This window comes from Idiotropiscis lumnitzeri, chromosome 11 (genome assembly GCF_059441095.1).
Source record: "Idiotropiscis lumnitzeri isolate Australia: NSW breed Sydney's pygmy pipehorse chromosome 11, RoL_Ilum_1.0, whole genome shotgun sequence".
Classification (NCBI taxonomy): domain Eukaryota; kingdom Metazoa; phylum Chordata; class Actinopteri; order Syngnathiformes; family Syngnathidae; genus Idiotropiscis; species Idiotropiscis lumnitzeri.
This window is the reverse complement of record NC_142401.1, coordinates 5,820,895-5,842,352: the sequence shown is the minus strand read 5'-3', so window position 1 is coordinate 5,842,352 and position 21,458 is coordinate 5,820,895. Positions and strand designations below refer to the sequence as shown.

General features: G+C 42.7%; 1 protein-coding gene across 5 annotated transcripts in view; it reads right to left on the bottom strand.

The window, feature by feature from the left end:
* LOC148327006 (plasma membrane calcium-transporting ATPase 1-like) overlaps window positions 1–21,458 on the bottom strand; it is a 65,983-nt gene that overhangs the window by 31,849 nt on the left and 12,676 nt on the right. For 3 of the 5 annotated variants that reach the window (XM_088308490.1, XM_088308495.1, XM_088308493.1), the window contains exon 1: window positions 18,649–19,215. The exons of 1 other annotated variant lie outside the window; for it this stretch is intronic. The gene's annotated coding sequence lies outside the window, so the exon portion shown is untranslated. Of the gene's footprint in view, window positions 1–18,580; window positions 19,216–21,458 lie in introns of those variants that run through there. One more of the 5 variants, XM_088308491.1, reaches the window with a different exon arrangement.

The following is a 21,458-nucleotide window of genomic DNA, read 5'->3' as shown; positions in this document are numbered from 1 at the left end:
CCACTGAGGATTCATTTCGCTTTCCGCGTTGACGGCGACGACGAGGGAGTGAAATTCGTCGAGGGTATTTGCCTGCCTGCAAACGATGCTTAAAAATGTTCCATCATTTTTGAGGATACACAACTCAAAAAAATTGTATTGGTGAAGGGCGATAACGGCATGCGACGATTAATCGAGAATTCTACCCTCGTTAAGTACGGACTGCAATGTGGGTTAGCTGTACCGTCAGATATATGTCCACCTTTCCAATAAAAACGCAAGACACACACACCCACACACACTCATTAAAAAAAAAAAAAAAAAAGCTGCAAAATACTGCTGAAGTGACCATTTCACTACAAATGTGAAAAACGGGTCCAAAACACTGCATACAAAAAATAAAAAATATTTAAAAAAAAAAAAAACCTCCACTGGTGTGTATACATTAGTATATCAGTCAAACAATTTAAGACATTGCATACATAAACACACACATAAATAAATGTCTCCTTGAAGACAAATAGCCTCAAATTTACAAGAAATGTGGACTGTCAAGCGCTGAACTGCACTAAAACACAAAGACAAGGCAAGTACACACACATTCACATGCAGGACACGTCACTGTATTGGGTGTAGACGCTGTGTGCGTGGGTGTGTGTGTGTGTGAGTTGTAGCATGTCAGACTGAGAAATCTGAGGGTGGGGAAAAAAAGGAAAACGTAAGAGCAGCCGGAAATGCAGGAGACCACACCCATGTCTGCAGTCATGTGACCACTGAGGAGAATTTGTGGCAGGGTAGGGGGCGATTTTGAGAATGGCGAGGATGGTTAAGGAAAACACCACACTGCAGAGACCAGGGAGACACACACACACACACACACACTAATTAAACAACCTGAAGCTCAGATAATAACTCCATTCGGCACCTCAGCATCCGAGTAAGATCAAAATTCAATTTGACTGTGATTGATTTTCATGTGTTCCTATCACGACATTATGTATGAACATGTAGATTTGGTGTTCAACACAAAGCAGAATTTTGAAAATATTAACAACCGGCACAAAATGCCGAACGCATGCTCATCGTGACAGGCTGCACAACAATCGGGTGCACGTGTTCGTCATAACAGGATGCACAAAAATCCATCCAAACCAAAGCGAGTTGTGATTGTCGCATGCGGGCAAAGTTCCGACCGATACCAAGTCCGTCATCAATTGCTCGGAGTGCGATAGAAAGTTTAACCGGCAACACACGCGTGCACATTCCAGAGATTCCGGAGGGTCTGTTGATGAGTGGACACTTTGGACAAGCTGACCAAGGCCCCCGTTGTCTTTTGTACTCAGTGTGCGAGTGTGCGTGCGATTGCTAAGTGACGCCAGGGTGGACCAAGCGGCAGACCAGGACGGACCGCTTCGTCTTTGCATCGCGTTAGTTCATTGCCACAGCAACAGCAATGCTTAGCCTAGCTGCGGGAAAAACGCATGGCAAAACCAATGTCAAGCGTCACAACTGGGATATAAAACTGTGCCTTGAGATACAAGTGATCCAGCTTACAGGTTTTTCAAGATACAAGCCGTTTCTCTCAAACTGAGATTTTTCCACCTAATCTTTAACTTCTACTCAAAAGCACTGCTGATCTCAAATCCAAAGCAGACAATGCCGCCATCTAGTGGCGACTGTTTGCACTTACAAACATGAATTTCACAGGCGTGCCGGGTGAGACACTCTGGCGCGTGTTGAAAAACAAAACGAAAATCTGCTGACGCCAGTGAAGGAGTTCCAGGGAAGTCGCACAATAAAGCAAATTATGCACATTTCGCTGTTCATGAGAAGGCAAACAATTTTAGAATGGTGTCAACCATATCCACCTAAAATGTGGACCTCCGAAATATATGAAGTTTGGCACATAAAATGAAAATGACATTATGCAGAAATAAAAAAAAAATCATTTATATCATAAAAGTACAATTTAAAAAAAAAATAGATAAATGTTAAATTTATAAAACTCAAAATATAAAATGCGGCTACAAAAAAAAACTTAAGCAAGCCAATAAAATTAAAACCTATATTTAAATTGCAATATTTTTCATAATAAAATTTAAAGTTAGTATAAAATATTGTTAAAATAAAAATACAATGAATCAATAATTGTAAAAAATAAATATAATATTTTCAATAAAATATGGAATATTCGACCTGTGGATTATGAAAGTGAGTCAGCTCAAATGTCGCAGGAGAATTATAGAATATTTCACGGTCTGCGTATGGGAAGGAATTTCCACACTGGCTGATGAGGAAATTCCATTCCCATTCAGACAAATGGGCAAAGGAGGTCAGCTGACACGGAACAAAAACGCGCCAATCGACAATGCGGTGCCCAGTGGGATAATTTCTGCACGCCAATCAGTGAGAAATGGACATTTTCTACATGGTGGAGGTTATTTACGACAGAGCGTGAGCGTGCGTGCGTGTACGCCTTGCAGAGTGTCTCAGATAACGACGACCGCCTGCAGCTCCTTGATAAGCAGGCAAACACGGCAGCGGGTGCGGTAGAAGATCTGGATGCTGATGGGATGGGGGTGGGGGGGTCTTTAAGGGGCGTGTAGAGCCATCACATGAGGTGAAGTCAAAAACATGACGGCAGACACCCTACGGGACTGACCTCGGGGCCCCAACCCGGCCTGATGACATCATCACGGAGACACCGAAGAAACAGCTCGTGGTGGAAAACATGCCTCAGCTGCGTCAACAATGCTTTTATTGCTTTCTGTGCTTCCACGCAACCCAAGAGACATCGCGACCGCAGTCAATTGCAGAAAGCAGTATATGGTTTGAAGCGGTCATGTTCATGAGCGCCTCTTATCAGCAGGCAGGAAGCGGAATCGCAATCAGCGCGTGTCTCTCAACAGTCTCTCTTCGCCGTCCTTTGCTTTGTTTGCGCCGGCCACGCTGTCAGCGCTCTGACTTGCTGTGGGATTTATTCTTGTTTATTGCGGCCCGCCCAGGGACCGGCAAAGTCACGAGGGACATGAGAACCATTCCGGCACCGAGGCACAAAGTCCTGATGTGCTTCACGTATGCGCAAGTAAGCGGGCGGGCATTACGCCGTCAGCGCCGTGACTTTCAATACGCTCGACATTGTCTTCTGCCACGGAGACAACAACACATTATTCAGAAACAGTTAGCCCGTCACTAGCCACTTATTACACCGCAACAAGCAACAATGGGAATAATTCTTTGGCTCGTCAGTAAAATAGTAGTCGCTCCGTCTCATATCGTGTCAGTTGGTGTCCGCTTACCCGTGACGTAAATGTCCGTAAAAAAAAAAAAATCCAGACCCTTTAAATTGCTGCCATTTAGCCAGCCAGTCAACTTGAGTGTCATTTCCGTTCAGTGTCAGTTAGCCATCACTAGCCAAAGTAAGACAGCCAGTAAAGTATCCAGAGCATTTTCAATCCAGTCACTCAGTGTCAGTCGGCTATCGTCGGTTTCTCAGTGATAATTCAATGGAAAACCAGTCACGAAAAGTCTGCAAAATGTCCAGACACTAAATTGTTGCCATTTAGTCAGTCAGTCGACATGATTGTCATTTTCGTTGCTTAGTGTTAGTCGACCGTTGCTTATTAGTCAGTCAATTTGTCAATATCAGCCAGTAAATAAGTCACTAAAAAAAAAAAAAAAATCCGTGTTGTTTTAATCGAGGTCAGTAATTAAGTGCATAAGATCAAGTCAATCCGTTGGTCAACCAGTTGTGTCAAGTCGTCACTAAAGCAGCCCGTAACACTCCCAGAGACGTGCAAATCTCCACTCAGTGAGAATCGTTTAATGTGAATTGGCTATTGTCAGTTTGTCAAACCAGTCAGTAAATGTTGGTAAACTCTCCGGACATTTTGAACGGGTGCCATTCATCCAGTGTGATAGAGAGTCCCCCGAGCTAATCAGTCGCTATCCTTTAGTGTCAGCGCACACCAACAAAGCAGTCTGTAAATGCCAGCCGGGCATCCAGACAGTCCGAGCGATAATTAAGTGACAGTCCGCTAGTCAGTCGGTCAGTGTCATTTATTCTTAATTAGCTTATGTTATTTAGCCAGCAAAACAATCAGTAAGGCATCCGGACAGTTTCAATCTCTGCAATTTTCCCAGTCAATGCAATTTAAGTGTCAGTCAAGACACCGATAGTGTCAGTCAGCGAGTGTCAGTTAGACAAGCTCGTCAATACCAATGAGCTGGCAAACAAATTAGTAAACATTCGTAAGGCATCCAGATTTGCTTTATGAAAGTTAGTCTGTCACTCGGTCAGTCAGTCAATCGGTTAGTCGCTCAGTGTCTTCAAATCCCACGGTCAATTTGTTTTCAGCCAGTAAACAAGTCATTAAAGACATCTGGACTGTTTTAATCAGAGCAGTGACCAAGAGTGTGTAAGCTAGTCAGTCGTTAGCTCGTGTGACTTTGTGCCATTTAGCCTGAAATCCCGCCAGTAAGACATGTTGACAGTTTTAAATCAGCGCAGAAATTAAGTGCAAGTCAGTCAGTCCATCAACAAACCACTAAGATAACAATGTGACAAGAGAAAGTTCATCAGTTAGTCTGTGTCAAAAAGCCAAGTGAAGTCGTTAGCAAACATTCGTAATGCGCTGGTCAGTCAATCAGCTAACCAGTCCGCAAATGATCCAGTTTTAATCTGTGCGTTTTGACCAGACAGTCAGTCTGTATCATTTAATATCACTTAGCCATTATCAACTAGTAAGTAAAGACATTCATTCAGCCAGAAGTGTCAGTTAGTCATTGGCCGGCCATCTATCAGCGTCAATTAGCCAACAAGCTAATTGCTAAATGCCAATAAGACATCCAGGCAGTGCGCTAATGAATGGTCAGTCAGTCATGGTTGTTTCACATCAGTTAACCATTGTCGGCTAGTAAATAAATGCCGCTAAGGCATCCGGATAGTTTTAATTGGTCTGATTTAACCAGTCAGTAAGACATCGAGGTTAAGTGTCAATCAATCAGGTGGGTGGTCAATCACAGGGCTGATTAACTCATTCCTACCAGCTGAGTAAAAAAATAAATAAATAAATGGATCTTTGACGTCTTTAGCCGTCAATGGCAGGAAATGAGTTAAGCGACAACAAGCAAGCCAGACAGGCAATGAACATCGAGAAAGTTTCAAATTGGTGCCATTTAGCCAATCGGTTTGTTTGACGTGTCAGTAAACCCGCCAATCAGATTGGTTTACTTCCTGTCAATTAGTTTGTGATTAAGTACCAGTTAACCAGTCGGTGAAACCAGTTTGGAAATTGATAGATGCCATTTAGTCAGGTTGTCAATAACCCAGAAAAGCATCTGTAGGACAACCAGACAGTATAAAAAAAAAAAATCGGAAGCATTAAGCCAATCAGCAGGTCAGCCCAACAGGAAGCTTTGAGTATTTCCGTGACGACGTAATTGACGAGGCTCAACGGAGAATGATTGACGACCCTTTTCATACATTGTTCAGCCGAGCTTCTCCGACATCAAAGATTTTGGAAACCCACAGACCTTTTGTTACATTTCTATTCATAGACACAAAAAGATCCAAATTATGCGTGAAAATGATACAAAAGCTTTGCACAACTGACACGCACGGTCTATTTTCAGCCTTCGCTGTCATGTTTGACGACCAAACGATACGTTTTTCATCCTGCTCCTACTCGTCGTCACTGGGATTCTTCCGGAAAAAAAAAACATTTGAATGATTGTATACAATGAAAATGTCACAAGGACGAAAAAACAATCAATCAGGTCGGGGGTTTTATCTCCGACAAGTCATGGAGCATGCGGAGGGCTCTTGTGAACGCTGCATCTAGATCGGTCTCCGGGGAGTCCTCCAAACGTCGGATAATCCGTCTCGCTAATTGACCGACGGGGTGATTGCTTCACAAATATCTTCTATGACTTCGCCGTAGCATAAAAGCCGCGCCGACGTCTGGCGGCCGCGTCCTGAAATTGCGCTAACGCATGTTAGCTAACATGCTAACAGTCAGACATTCCCGTTCATGAAATCACGATGCGTTATCTCACATGATTACGATTTGAATCTCGTAGAAATCGGAAAATTCGATAACATTTTTACGCTTCTGATATCACAATTTTTTCTCTCCTATATATTCCGCATTTCTTTTTTGTCATAAAAAAAAAAAAAGATAGCAACTAAAAACTGCAGTTTGATTTGGCCCACATAAATGTGATCAAGGGAAGCTGGTATCGATCAGACAGAATCGAAGGCTTCACCGTCGAGCGGATAAATCAATTCAGCGTTGCTGGGATTTTCGCTCGCGGTCGGTAGCAGTGGGACTCGAGCGCAAACGTGAATCATGATATTCATGACTTCAACTGCCCTGACCCTCGAACCACCAACACACACACACACACACACACACATTTGGTGGAAAAGCCTCAAGTGTGTCGGCAAGTGGAGTCAGTCCAAAAGCTGCCGTTTGTGTGATTTACATTGAAAAACATCATCGCATTAGAAGGAAAGGATGAAAAATTCTGCAGCGAGCAGTTGAGGCTTTAAGAAGAATGACGACGTCTCACACACACACACAGGAAGAAAATAACAGAAATATGCTATAACAACAAAAGGCTTAAATGATTATTTATTTTATTAAAAAGTTAATGTGAAGAGAATAAAAATAAATAAATAAATATCCTTTTAGATTTGTTTTGTAATATGACAAAAATTATGACTCGAAAAACTGAGACGTTTGTTGGCAACTATAAGAAATGCAATCAAAACTGTAGTCTCATAATTTAAATATTCTGAGTGCAGGACAGCACGTCCGTGACCCTCGTGAGGATAAACGAATTGGATAATGGATGGATATTCTGATTGTTTCTTTAAAAAAAAAAATACAACCAAAAGAAACTTACACGAGCGAAAAAAAATAAAAATAAAGTCTAATTTCATCTTGAAGCTTGTTTAAAATTCACTTTTTTCTCCCCCTCTGGAGAATTCTGACTTTCTCCTCTCAAAATTCTTGAAGTGGAAATTCAAAGTGTTTTCTTGTAAAATTGCACTTTGAAAAAAATAAAACCGAGAGGAAGAGAGCGAACGGACCGTTCTTGGAACTTTCTTTTTGTAATATGACCTCCCCGCCCCCGATAAAACAGTTGGACTTTTTTTTTTCTTTTGTTTTTAAGATAAGACATGGAATCTAGAATTGTTTTACTTGGAATATGGCTTTTTTTCTTGAGTTTTTATTTCGCAATTTTATTCTCATTTTATTATAATTCCTCCCAAAAAAATTACAACATTACAACTATTTTTTTTTTCCAGAAAACTTTGTGATATAATTTTTTTCCCCTGAAATAAAGAAAACAGGCTTTTGTTCTTGAAAGTTGCAACGTAATCATGAGATTACGATTTTTTTTTTCTTTCAGAAAAATACGACCTGAGGAAATTAAGCATTTTCACACTTGAATCAAGGAATAAATCAAAGTATTTTACTTAAAAAAATTGATCTGGCAAGTTCCACAAAACACTGATTTTACTTCCTCTGATTAATGCGCCCTAAATACAAAAAAGAAGTCTTCATTTCTGATTATTTTAAATCTCATTCATCCTATTTACATTCTGAATTATTTAAAAAAAAAAAAAAGGTAATTTGTTCTTGTAATATTTTGAGAGTTTTTCTTTCATTCTCGCTAAAAGGTTTCAGTTTATGTCTGAATTATGTTCTTTGAAAATGTTTTGTAAGTGTGGCTTGAAACTTGTAATGATGTCTACTTTTCCCGATAAACTGTGAAAAATACTTATTTATAATTTTGTCATTTTTTCAAAAATTTACATGAATGGGATGTCTAATGCGGAAACCGCATTAACATAAAAATAAAACAATAAATAAATAAAAATGGACGTAAGTGCTTTTCACAGGACAGCGACGAGAGGTAGCCTTGGTGCATAGTTCAAATTTGTTTTCTTTTTGAGTATGCGAGTGGAAATCCAGGGAAAGAACAAAATAAATCTTCTCGTGCATTAGTCTTGATGGCGAGTAAAAAGCAGACTTGTGGCAAGTGTGAAATCGGTTAACACAAGAACATACGCTCGGACATCTTTGCCATTGTGCGGCCTGCCAGGCCGGCTTTTTTTTTTTCTTTTTTTTTTCGAATCACGATGAGGAGGAGGATTCTTATTCACCCTCAAATGACTGCTGGTGGAGCATCTTGTGACCGAGAGGGGAAAAAAAAACCAAAAAAAAAAAACAAGAAAACTTCCTACTGTCTGCCGCTTGTTGGACAACGTGACACCACAAATTCCTGCCGTTTTTTTTTTTCCTCTCACAAAGAGTGAACATTGAGGCCAACACAAGCGGCCATTCATGCAAAACAGGTGGGAAGGGAGGAAGAGCAACGGAAATGCATCCCAAAAAAAAAAATAAGACAATGAAATGACTGATGCTAATGGTTAAAAAAAAAAAAAAAGAGCAGGTCCCAAAAATCCAATGGACTTGCTGCATTTGGGAAAGATGACAAAAATGAACCGACAGGCATGGTCACGTGACACCCGTCGCATGTGTGAAAGTGGACCAAATTATTTGCAACTCTACAACATTCGCTCCATGTTAGCTCCTCCCACCACCGATTACATCTAGGAGGGAGCTACAAAATGTTTGGACGTTCTAAAGAAACGTCAGCACGTCCTTCATTTTCGCTAGTTTGTGGAAGCTCCATCATCCTCCACGCTTGCTTGTCGACAAGCGGCTTGTTCGGGACAAAATGGCCGACAACCTCTTCAATATCGGGCTTGGAAGCTTAAGTTCTGGTTGAAATGAACCACCCAATTGCAGGATGATTTTCCAACTTGTGCCGACATAAAATTTCAGGAAATTGCTGCTTGCATTTTGACTGACGGTGTGGGTACAAGATGTGATTGAGTTGCAAGATTGTATCAGTGGCTTGCGCGCCTGCTGATGACGTCACGCTTTAATAATGTATTTTTGTAATTAATTTTTTTTGCCCCCATGTTTGTCACCCCTGCTTGTTGTGATTTGAATTACTAACTAATAATAATTTTGAAAAAGTACATTTACTGCTACGTTTGCGAGGAACATTTTTTTATTTTTTTTTTTTATTGCGAGGAACATCCTTCGTTGTCCTGCGTGCCAGCGGATGACGTCACGTCAATATTATGTGGTTTGGGGAATCAGATTGTGGTTAATGGTCAGAGGGAAAACATGGACATGACACAATATAAACATCCTTCTTACATTCATTCAATTCACGCCGAGTGAACCGCGACATTGTTGCAAGTTGGGCAGGAGCAACGTAAACGTTCTGCTGCTCTTGTGTCACAAAAAGCGGAACGCTTGCGCTTTGAGCATAGGCGGAAGTGACGTAAGAGCTGCCTCGCCAAACGTGACAGTAATGCATTTCTTTTCTTTTTTTTTTACATTTAGTAAAGCAGAAAATGAAAATAAAACTGCCAGGGATAAAAAAAAAAAAACAAAGGCAAATAAATATTTTCCAGAAATACGCGATTAAAACGTGACATCATCAGCAGGCGTGGGGCCCACCGAAGGAACCCAATACGATCTGGCAGCTTGATCAAATCTTGTCACGTTTCTAATTTAAGACACTTGCGATGCCCTTTAACACGGCAGCGAGCAAAGAGCTCCGGGTGGCGATCGAAGCACGGAGGCGCTAGAAATGAAGACACGTGAATAAATGCACGTAGATGAAAACGCCGTTCAGCGTTTCCAAAGAAACGCCGCATTCCATGCAGGGATCGCAAGGGCAGGAATGTGTGTCTGCATGTTGACGACGGCTTTCTTCTTGGCCGACGGGGCACACGGGGTTTGGCAACCCCTCAAACAAAGAGCACTACTACCACCAGGCAAACCACCACGCACGCACGCACACACACGCGCGCGCACGCACGCACGCACGTACGCACAACAATTAGCCCACTGTAACCTCAAACTTGAATCCGAGCCAAGAGAGTTATGCAAATCACCTTCCAGCATAATAGCCAAAGTTGTTTTTGACTTACTGTCACATCATCTATAAAAAAAAAATACCTCAACAAATCATTAGCCTAAAGGCATAATATGCTTTGCCATTTATGTCACAATATTTCTCTGAAAATTCTCAGTCAAACTCAAATCAATTTTGATGTGATTGGGAATTGTCTCGTAAAAAAAAATAAAATAAATAATGCTTCATTTTTGGCATGTTGTGACTTTTATTGGAGCCATTTAATTGTTTTTGCAGAAAAAATGACGCCTAAATTGTCCGGCATGTTGTTGAAAAGCTCCAAATTTATTGAAGATGAACGTGATATCAGAGGAAGTTGACGGACATTATGTACGTCGGGGAACGTCTGCTGTCAAAAATGCAATCCTCAGCACAATGGTTGACTAATTTCCCTCGTGAATGGATCAGGAAGCGTATCGCGGCGAAGCAAACCGGACAAAACGACCTCTTTGTGTGGAGCGGGAACGTTTACGAGCTCATCTCCAGGAAACGCTTCACGCCTCGTCAATTGGAAATGGTCCCACTATAAAAATCAACTCCAAAGAGCAAAGGATGTCCCTTTTTTATTTTATTGGAATTATTAGCATGTTGCAGTGTAACTGCGACAAATGTTGGCTGCTAACTCAATTCTGACACCACCTCCTTTCCATCATCCTTCCTAGATTCCTTCCTTCATTGTTTTCTTCCTTTATTAAGTCAGTTTAAAAATTCTAAATCCACTTTTGGTCCATCCTGTTCCTTCCTTACGTCCATCTTCCATCCACGTCTTTGTCAAGACATTTCAAAAGCGAAAACTTACTTATAGCCCAACCAGATCCGCCCTTTCATCCTTTATCTATCACCTTTTGTTGTTTTTTTTTCCTTTCTATTCATGCTATCATGGACTCCTTCCTTGCATTAATAAGTTTATTTAAAAAGTGGAAATCTATACTTTTGGCCCAGCCTGTCCTGTGCAGTTCAGTCGATAACCTTGACGACAACAGGAACCAGAAGCCAGGCCGGCCTGGGCCAACAACAACCGTGAACAGGAGTCATCCGCCGCCGCCGCCGCCGTTAATACTCACAATACGCAAGCAGCTATAAATAGAGCATGATCAGTAAGTGGTGCGAACGGCCGACGGGGTGCTTGACAGTAGTTATTGCGTTTGGACCGGAGCACAGTCTAAGGAAAGTGCACTTGGAAAACTGTGTGTGTGTGCGTGTGCACGTGCCTCTGCTGGAGTCCCGCTCGGCCCGAATAGGACAACTTTAATTTGGTCGAATTTATTTTTCCTGGAATACTGCAACTTGAGAAAAAGTTGAAAATAATTTATTTTTATTTTTATGACATTTCTTGCCACTTAATCCTTGTAATATTCAGATTTTTTTTTCTAATAAGGAATGAAATTTCTATTGAAAATGATGTCATTATTCATCACATTTCAACTTTTAAAATACGATTTTCCCCTGGAAAAAAGTCACTTTATCCCCCTTAAAAAAAATCTATTAATTTTACTAAAACTAAGACTATTAAGAACTGTTTTTTGCATTTTGCATTTCCCAGAAAAATTAAATTCAAACAAAATTCTTGAACTATTTTGTTAAAATATTTTTATCTTAGGAATTTGTTTTTAAATTAATTTCAGTACATTTTTTTTCATCCAATGTCACTTTGCATGAGGAAATGTAAACAAAAGCATGTATTCATTCTGGTAACAATCCCATATTTGTTAAAAAAAAAAAAAAAACAATGACTTAATTCGGATAATATTCATCTTTTTTCCTCTAAAAAATCTATCTACTTGTTAAATGCAGAGCCGCAGACAGCGTCATAATTCAGAATTTCAATCATCTATTTTAGAAACAGCTGGACTCAAAAAACACAGACACACGCACACACGCACGCACGCACGCCCACATGCACACACACTTGTGTGGCCCGTGAGGACGAGGAAGTGAAATCCTGAGTGTTGCCAACACAACATGAGAAAGCATCAAGCCTCCACTTCCTGTTGGCCGCGTCGCCGCCATCTGCTCACTTCCTCCTCCAACGCCAAAGCTCACTCACCTCTCAGGCACTCCACTTCCACGCTGCACATATTTGTCAGCTCTTATTAGATGACATTACATCTTTGCTTGGATGGACGACAAACATCCAAGCGCGGCGGCAAAGCAGATCCATCAGATCCATGAATCAAAGATCAAAAAGGAGAATGTCTATTAAAAAATAAATAAAAAATTAATAAAAATGCTTTTCCCGGGCCGATACTAATACCGATTATTAGTAGTTATGGAGGCCGATAACCGATATTTCAAGCAGATAATCATTGGTTGAAAAAAAGGGGGAAATTGTGTAAAAAAAAAAAAATAAATTATTTAAAAATAAAAACTCCAAGACTCGAGGTGAAAAAGCAAACAGGCAGCTTACTGCTGATTGGCTGCTACCCACTGCAGAAGGAACCAATCAGATAGTGCTGTGGGTGGGTGAATCTGCTTCTGCAGACAGAGCCACCAGCACAGTGCAGAAAGAGAAACGATCTTTGAATTTATCGGCCTTGAAAGTTATTAAAAAGGCCGATAATCGATCTATCATTCGCCATGTTACAAAATCATGCGCATTTTTGGCATTATTCTTTCGGTCATGCTACAAAATGAAGCCGCTTTTCAACCTTGTTTCAGTTCGACATCCAAAATAGTGTCGCATATTTTCCGAAGTGAGGTATTTTGGCGAGGCGGAAGTGTTTCTGCTGTGTCGACGTAATCGGTCCGCTGCACTGACACATGCTCTACGAATATATAGACTCCTCCGAGCCTTTAAATGAGCTGGACCATGACATTGTTAAATGCTAAACGCATTAGCGTAGCTCCTGACCACCTTCACGTGCACTTTACGCCGTTTCTCACGCACACACGGCAGGTGCGTGCCGGCTCATCAGTATTCACTCGAGGATATTAAAGAGGTCGACTTGCGCAAAACATGAAATAGTCACAGCAACTTATCGCGTAGTATTCCGACGATAAGGAGCTACTACCACATCTGGCACAACCGGCTTCATGCCGGACTCAGCTCCGAATTCGGAGAGTTTGGCAAACCGCTGCCCATACGACAGTCTCCTCTAAAAAAGGGCTGCCAGCGAAGGCGCGAACAAGAAAGCGGAATGCAGCGTCACGTCTGGTGGACGTCGCTCATCCAAATGTACATTTTGTCCCATTTTTTTTCTGGTTGTGTGCAAGCGAGCGTCGGTGGCAGCCGGATTGATGAGCGCCCCCCCTCCCGCCTCAGACAGCGGCTTACATAACGGCGGCGTGGGTGCAGCTCCCGACAGGTGTTTAGCGGGCGGCCTTGTGGGAGTTTGCCCGGCAGACAGAAAAGAGGGCGGGCGGGATGCTCTGCCACGGATGGGAAAAGCCAATCAAAGCGTCCAGCTCGCCATTCCAGAAGATTTCCATCAAAGGACAATTGAGAAGAAGAAAAGAAGTCCAAGTCCATTCATGACGGGATATTCAAACTGGAATTAGGCAGATAATTGATGTCCACTTCCTTACGTTCTGATTTAATGGGATATGCAAGAAGCAATTTGCAAGGTTACAGATGTCTTTCAAAATCTATTCAATACATATTTACACGCAAAGAAATGAACAAAAATCGCCTTGTAATGGAAAAGTGAAAGCGTGAATATTTACTGACTGAAAAAAAATTTTACTTTTTTTTTTTTTCTCCTTTATCCAAATTGGTCTGACTTTGTCCATACAAGAAACTGATGAGCTGCTGAAATGAGTGCTGCAGCCTCGATTGAAGATTACGTTTGTGTTTCTTTTTTTTTTTTGGTATTTTTAATAAGGTGGAGTTTCCCTGCTTCATCAAATGATGCTAAATAAGTCAAGCGTCCCCTTGGACGAAGGCAGGCGACCATCAAATAGTCATGAAGGCCAACAGCTCTATTATGGTCCAACTCGAGCTGTGCTGCTGCATTCATCTCGTGAACGGGGGGGGGGGGGGGACCGAGCTTCCCACTGCTGCACTGCGTCCATTCATAATTGATGGCGTCTTACGTAAGAGGCGAGCGTGCGTGCGCCCTCCTCGCAGGGGCTTCCCGAATTCCCCCTTCACCATTCAAGTGTAACAAGTGGGAGAAACCACATTTTTTTCCCCTCCTTTTTTTTTTTTACACGCAAGCACAATGAAAGGCATCAAATTAAAAGCTCGTTCCTTCACTAAATGCACAGAATCGTACGTTGCGGTATTTCTAATTGTGGGACGTTTGGTGCAAAGATTTCTATCTAAGTCTCAGGTACAGAATCAAATGATTGTGAAAAAATAAATAAATAAATAATTAATAATAATAATAATAATAAATAATAATAATATTATATATATATATTATATATATTGATAACACATTTATCAAATATTTTTGTAAATATTTCATAAATATTTTTAATCCTGATATTTAACAAAGAAATCCCCGAAAAAAAAAAACCTCTAGCACAAAATCTTTCAAACGTGACTGATGATATTTGTGAAAATTACTTCACAGATTTGTCACGCCTGAATAAAGAAATGCCCCAGCTGGCTAACATTTAGCGCTGGTATTCCTTTTTGTAAAATCAAGCTACACTGTGGTCCCGCTAAACGACTGCTAACGTTAGCACGCTCAAATGAAGGGAAAAAAAACCCTCCATTGTTTCCACATTTAAATCCATTTGTAGGTTGTAATATTGTCTCGTGTCGATGTTTTATAGCATACGTGTATCGCCGAGGTGTTCGAGCGCAACATGACAAAAACGCAATTGTTAATCCTCACGCGGGCTTCGTCAATAGTTTGCCATTTTGTTTGTTGGCGTGGCTGACGGGCGGGGCATCCATCAGCGACTCATCCAACATGCATGCAGCGCTCGTTACGTGCATAACTCTTGTTTAATGTCGACACGGGTCCCGGCAGAGGTTGTATTTACACCATGGACGTTTGCTGATAGATTCGCCGCGGAAGACGAGGTGAAGCGCTATTACGGTGAAGGACGCCGGGCGGGCCGCCACCCAATTGAGGTATAAATCAAAGCGCGATGGGGGCTGCCAAACGCGGGAACACACAATAAAGCGTGATCTGACTGAAATTGAAGTACGTGGTGTCCCCCCCCCCCACTAATAAAATGCACTCCCTCTTTGATTGCCAATTACAGTGAACCCCCTTTAAACATGTTCAGAAAAGGTTTACAACTGCGAGAGCATGTAAGAAATATAATGAAAACGACTAGCTTAATGCTAGCGTAAAACGTCGTTGGGCTAACAGAAATTAGCGGAGACGGTTTGGTTACCTTCTTCTTGATGTTAATGATGCTACATCTCTTCCGGTAGAACTCAGTGCTGGCCCGCGTGATGTGGCGCAACGTGGTACTACACCGGTGGCATACCACTGCAAATTATACGTCCTTGTAAAAATTAAGTGTAATTTAGTCAATGGGCTCGCTATAATATACGATGGCGGTTCAATTATGGAATTCCTACACAACATATACTATAAAGATTTTTGGGGGGGGTGTCATTCCACATTAAGCATTATTTTGGGATATGTGAAATCAAATATGTACTTATTTTTTAATGTAGGGGTGAAACAATGTATTGATTAATCGACAACTAATCGACTACGAAATTAATTGACAACTATTTTGATTGTCAATTAATTGTGAAGAGACCTTTTTTAACCTAAAATTGTGGACATCCTTGGAATTTTTAGGCTCTCAGCAGTGAATTTACTCAGATTTCTATAGTCCTCCATGAAAGCTGATTATGTTCGTGTTGAATGAAAACAAGATATTTATTAACATTGAAAACAACGATAAAAATTTTTTGCCGATTTTCTGACACGTCAAAACAGCAACTGAACCATAATCAGTTTGTTAGGTCATGTTGATATAATGTCCAGTTTTTGAATAAAAGGATGAAAATTATGGGTTTTTTTTCCTGATTTTGCGACTAATTGAAAAAAATAATTGTTAGTTGCAGCCCTGGTTGCAACTATAACCCCAAAAATGTGTATTGTCTTTCCATATTGCGGATTTTGACCTTTTACAGTTAGGCCAGGAATTGTATTTGGGACACCGTTATTGACTTTTTGGTCGGCTCAACCTTGATCGTGGGTTCAGTGTTGCCGTCTGCACCGTGTTAAATAAATACCCACCATTAACGTGCAGCGGTTTGCCCGTCCGCTGCGAGCAGACTGATCCATTTAAAAATCAAAATGAGGAATAAAAGGATTTGCCGCAGGACATGGGGGAGCCGCCCGCGACGGTCCCACTTTGTCTTTTTTTCCGACGGCTCGCTGATGCGGACATAAAGCAGCCGCTCGTAAATGTTCAGCTGCTCAATATCGGAACTGGAAGTCGCTCTGGCTCGACGTTGCCAGATGTCAAACCTTTGCCAGATGAGATTTGACTGATTGACTGACCGGCTGGTTGACTGGGACCGTAAACACTCACCGGGTGAGTCCGTTGATTAGCGTGTGACGCCAGGCCACGCCACGCCACGCCGGTCAGCCTGACCGAGTGACACGTCGGAATGGGCTAGCTCACTAATTGTATAAGCGGTGCACGGCGTGACGTCACCGCGTGTTTTGTTTTCTTTCCTCGAGGTCCATCTGACACCGGCTTCTAATTCCATTCAACACTCGGGGGTTGCCAATTTGTTGACAGGTTGCGATAACGCCTGCCGACCAGTGCCGACGAAGCAATATTTAGACCAGTCAAGTCATATATTTTTCAAAGTAAAAGCTGATGTTTGCAAATTTCTTCTTTCAATTCAAGCAAAAAAGATAATCAGTCAGGTTTCATGAAGGGCGACATAAATTAGAATAATTACTGTTAGGAGACTCAAATCAAAACATTTCAACCATTTTCAGTTAAACGGTGGCTTTAATTTCACAATCGATTAGTTGTCAATCGATTAATTTGACTCCTTGAGTTGGAACGCTTCAGGTGCACCCCCTATTTGGCAATGCCTGATTGTTGGTGCACCGCCGCACCCCCTTGGGTAGGAAAAATTCAAAGGAAAGCTAACGGATCGTGTCGTTTGTTTATTTCATCAAGGCCTGACATTCGCCTTCTCATCTGCCACACTGATGTACCCCTGTTTGGGAGCGAGACAGTCAAGTACCAGACTAAAGTCAAAAGAACGACGAGGGAATATGCAAATGCGGCATGAGCTGCTGTTTAGTAGATCACTCACTTCTCTCCCGCTCTCAAAAAAAAAAAAAATCTGAGCGGTGCGCCAACAATTACCCTCTCGCTCGATTCAATTTGCTGCAAACGGCTTTTGAAGCTCTCGAGAGCGTGAAGCTCGCCTTGCACCCCCCCGGAATCCCAAACGGTGAGATGTTTGGCCCAATAGTGGAAGTGAAGCAGCATCGGCAGCAATGCCCTCGTTTGGAGGTCACAAGCTGTAGAAGATGCGGGATCCCCCCTCCTCCTCCTCCTCCTCCTACCTTCCTCTCCTCCCCCTCCTCCTCCCAACGCAATAAGTCAGGACACACCCAGATGCAGAGGGGGAGGGGGACCAAGAAAAATGACAGCAAAGGAGCAAGAACAACAAGAAACAGACATGACACTGCTCATTCTCTAAGTGGGTGACATCACGGATCCTGTTTGTGACAATAAAGTGGCATTTTTTTTCTTTTTTCTTTTTTTCTGTGCAGGCCGGGCCAGCTCGTGTTGGCAATGTGGGGAAACCACTCTAACAGGAAGAACAAGCTGCCCCGCAAACACCACAGCAGCAGCAACCAGTGTCCACCAGGATAGCAAATTGCACTCACATCCCTTAAAAGCGACCAAAAAAGAACGCCAAACATGACCGTGTAGTGCGGCCAAACTGGTTGCAGACTTGCAGGAAATCCGCATGCCCCTCTCGCGGTAATTGCAACAAGCTCCCCCGCACCAAACTGCCATTCACAAGCGGTGCGATTATGAAACGCCTACTGGTTTGCGGTGCTCCGTGTGGACTTATGAGTCCAAAGGTCGGCCTCAGCTACGCTGAAAAACCGCTCTACAATTCGGCATCTCTCAAACGTGACACCACACGTCGCATTCATCTGAAAGACGAGCATTTGTGCAAACCGTTCGCGCAATGGGTAGCACGCAGCGGTGGGCGTCAGCAACTGGTCCGCGGTATGTACCGCGTCCAAAAGTTGAAATAGCAAACAACTTGGAGCCAATCGAGACAAATACACGCGAGAAATTTAAGTAGACGATACGTGAACCAGAGTGCGGCGAAAGTTGCGGCTAAAACGCCCACATTACTCGAACGAGGCTTGCCAGTGCGGGCTGCCGGCGACGGGTGCCTCGTCGGCGGGTTTCCGCCGAGCGGAGCGCGTTGGACTCGATCCCCGCGTGGAGCACTCCACGCTCCCCCACCACCCCCAAGCAGTCCTCCCACGCCAGCGAGCTCACTTTGCGGCAACTGTTAACTGCCGGTGAAGCGTTAAAAGAAAAATCAAAAAACAAAAACCGGCGGTTGTGGTCTCACACCTGTGGCGGAAAAAAATAAAGCCCAAATGGGCCAGCGGAGAGAAACGACGAGCGAGCTCGTGAAATAAGCTTCGAAAACGAGCTGAAAACTCACCGAGCGACGACGTCGACGTGAAAACGGCCAGCAAAGTTTCACCTCCCCTTAGAGCGAAAGGAGCTTACCTCTGGCGGGGATCCGAGACCGAATCACGTCGGCGTGTGGAGCTCCCTCACTGGGCTTCGTCCATGTCCCAGCGCGGCGGCAACTTGACTGGACCGCAGAGGTGAAGAAAAAAAAAAGATTGACAGGCCCGGAATGGAATTGTTAGGATGAAGAAGAGAAAAACAAATCGATATGGTCCCCGTCGTTCGAAAGCAGTGAGGGGGGTGGGGGGAAGACAGCCGTGACACACCACTGCAGCAGCGGATCCCGGATCCTTCCCGATTGGGTCAGAAATCAATCCGATAAAAGGGAAGACCAAGTCCCCCCTCCTCCTCCGCCTCCTCCGCCTTCGCGGCTGGAACACACGCAGGGGAGGGAAGGCGTGATAGCCGAGACGAGATCCAGCCAAGAAACCGTCGGAGGGGGCTGCTTCTCGGATTGGGAGAGACGCACACGGGGGGGTGTTTGGGTTTGGGGGACCACCGACACGTTCCAAGAGGACCGCAGAGGGGAGGACGCACAGTCCCGTCTGAGAAGCGCCTTTTCCGGCCGGGCTGGCTGCCTTGCCCCGGGGAACACACGGAGGGAGGGAAGGCGGGGCCAGGCTGGATGACTTTTTAAGGTGGATCGCTTCAATCACCACGACTCCATTTTACATTTAATAGGCGTTGCTGCACTTCGTTTTCAACATGTATTTCTTGTAATATTGCCTAATCTGTTTTATTTATCGTTATTAGTGTATCTAGTCTCACCTGTCTGAGGTTATGGGTTCAAATTTGGCAAGATCAAATCCCTAAATTAATTAGTTAAGGACCCATGGAAATGTCCCCGAAATTCCTGTTTCAATCCAAAATAGCAAACATCTCTTTTTCCGCAAGGTGTCTTGGGACTTTTTTGTGGGTCTGTCGACTCATGATAGACATGCCTACCAAACTTCCTGTTGCTGTGTGTTTTCTCCAGGCCAGATTTTTTAACTATTAGTGCAAATTTTGCTCTACCCACACCCAATGACGAAAACTCAAATTCTTTGAAATTTAGGGTCATTCATCTATCGCGTATGTAAATTTAAAATTTTATAGCCATCGGACATAATCACAAAAAAGTTAGTGTTGCACAGAAATGGCCAAATTCAGGAAACAAAATGGCTTTTTCCAAGCAAAATGCCAGACTTCCAGTCATTTTTTTTCCAGGCATGGCTTCTTGAGAGTTTTTTTGTGGGTCTACTCATCATGATGCACTTTATGTTGCTCAGCGTAAAGAAAGCTTGGTGGGGGGGCTGCAACATTTGAAATAATTATGTTGGGTGAAACTGTCTGTGTTTTTAGACTGGGCTTCTCAATACTTTTTTTGATGGGTCCACTCATGATCAACAGAACAACCAAATATCATGTTGCTAAATATAAATGGCTTTGGGGGTTGCATAAGTACAACTGAGTCTAAAATGTTAAACTTAATTTTTATTTTATTTTTATTTTTTTTAGACATTACTGTACATTTTTTGCGGGCCTAAATCACACTGTCTTCAGGGGCTGATTTCCCCCCCAAACATACAACAACCACTCAAGAAACTGGCACGTGGGTTTCAATTTTTAACCCCCCATAAAAATCACAGAGCCCAATAGTGCCCCTTAATCAAGAGGCATATCAAAGCACGGCGTTGCTCATGCGTTGCAATTCCATTCAAACACACCACATCACAGAACAAGATGAAGAAAATGGTCTCCTGAGTGCCAAGTAGCCATTCAATCAGCCTCCTGGCCTCCTACGCTATGCTAATGACAGAGCTCGCTCAAGCTACCATTTAACAGCGCAACGCTGCGACAAGTGACGCTCACGTGGCTTGCTTGGCCTTTTTTTTTAGCTTTCGTCCCTCCGTTTCTGTCACTTTGGTTTGAGCATGTCTGCTGTGACAGTGATGATTGCTACCGCCGATTTTCTTTCTGATCTGATGAGTCAAATTCAAGATGATATTGCGGATCTGATTCAATACGAATTCTTGTGCAAATACAATCAATGAATTGGATAAAAAAAGGGTTTGTCGGTCACCTCAGACAAGACTTCAGAATAATGATTTGCGGAGCTGTAGTGGCTCCACACACACCACTCGGGTTCAGGAGCTGGCATTGTGTCAACAGAGTGAGTCTGGGACCGAGTGACTTGTGAGCAGCGTAGTGTTTCGCTGCACTTACACAGACGGAAGAAAAACTCATTCCCACCATTCGCATATCAGGAGTTCCTTTCAATTGTTAATGATTTACATGACCTCAATTGACGCAACGTTTTCAATTTGAATCGAGGATAAAAAGACCACACAGGGTACTCACGTTTATACCAGCCATGCAATATCGTTGTTTTTTTTTTGTTTTTTTTTTTAAGGTGGACAGTGACTTCTTCTTGTGCTGTCCTTATAACAAAAAAAAAAAAAAAAAAGTCCCCAGCAAAGACAAGGTGAAGCACAGAGACAAAATGGCCAACGATTCCTTTTGGTAAAGCGCTCACGTACGAGCGCTCACGTAATCCATTAATTTTAGCCGAGCATTGATTAAAGCCACATTAAATGTATTTTTTTTTCATTTGAAGTTTCATTTCATTCTCTAATAAATCATATTTGATATTGACACCTTCAATGTAGCGTATTTACTTGACGTCAGTATTTCATGCGAATCTGACATCCTACTTCATGTCATGTCATGCAACATATTTACATCATGCTGCTCGTCGAAGGACAGGCTTGATGCCGTAACGCTAACTTGTCGTCAGGGTGGATGCATTGTTGTTGTTGTGGTGAGTCACATGACGGGAATGCGGCGTGCCAGGAGTCACACGCCTC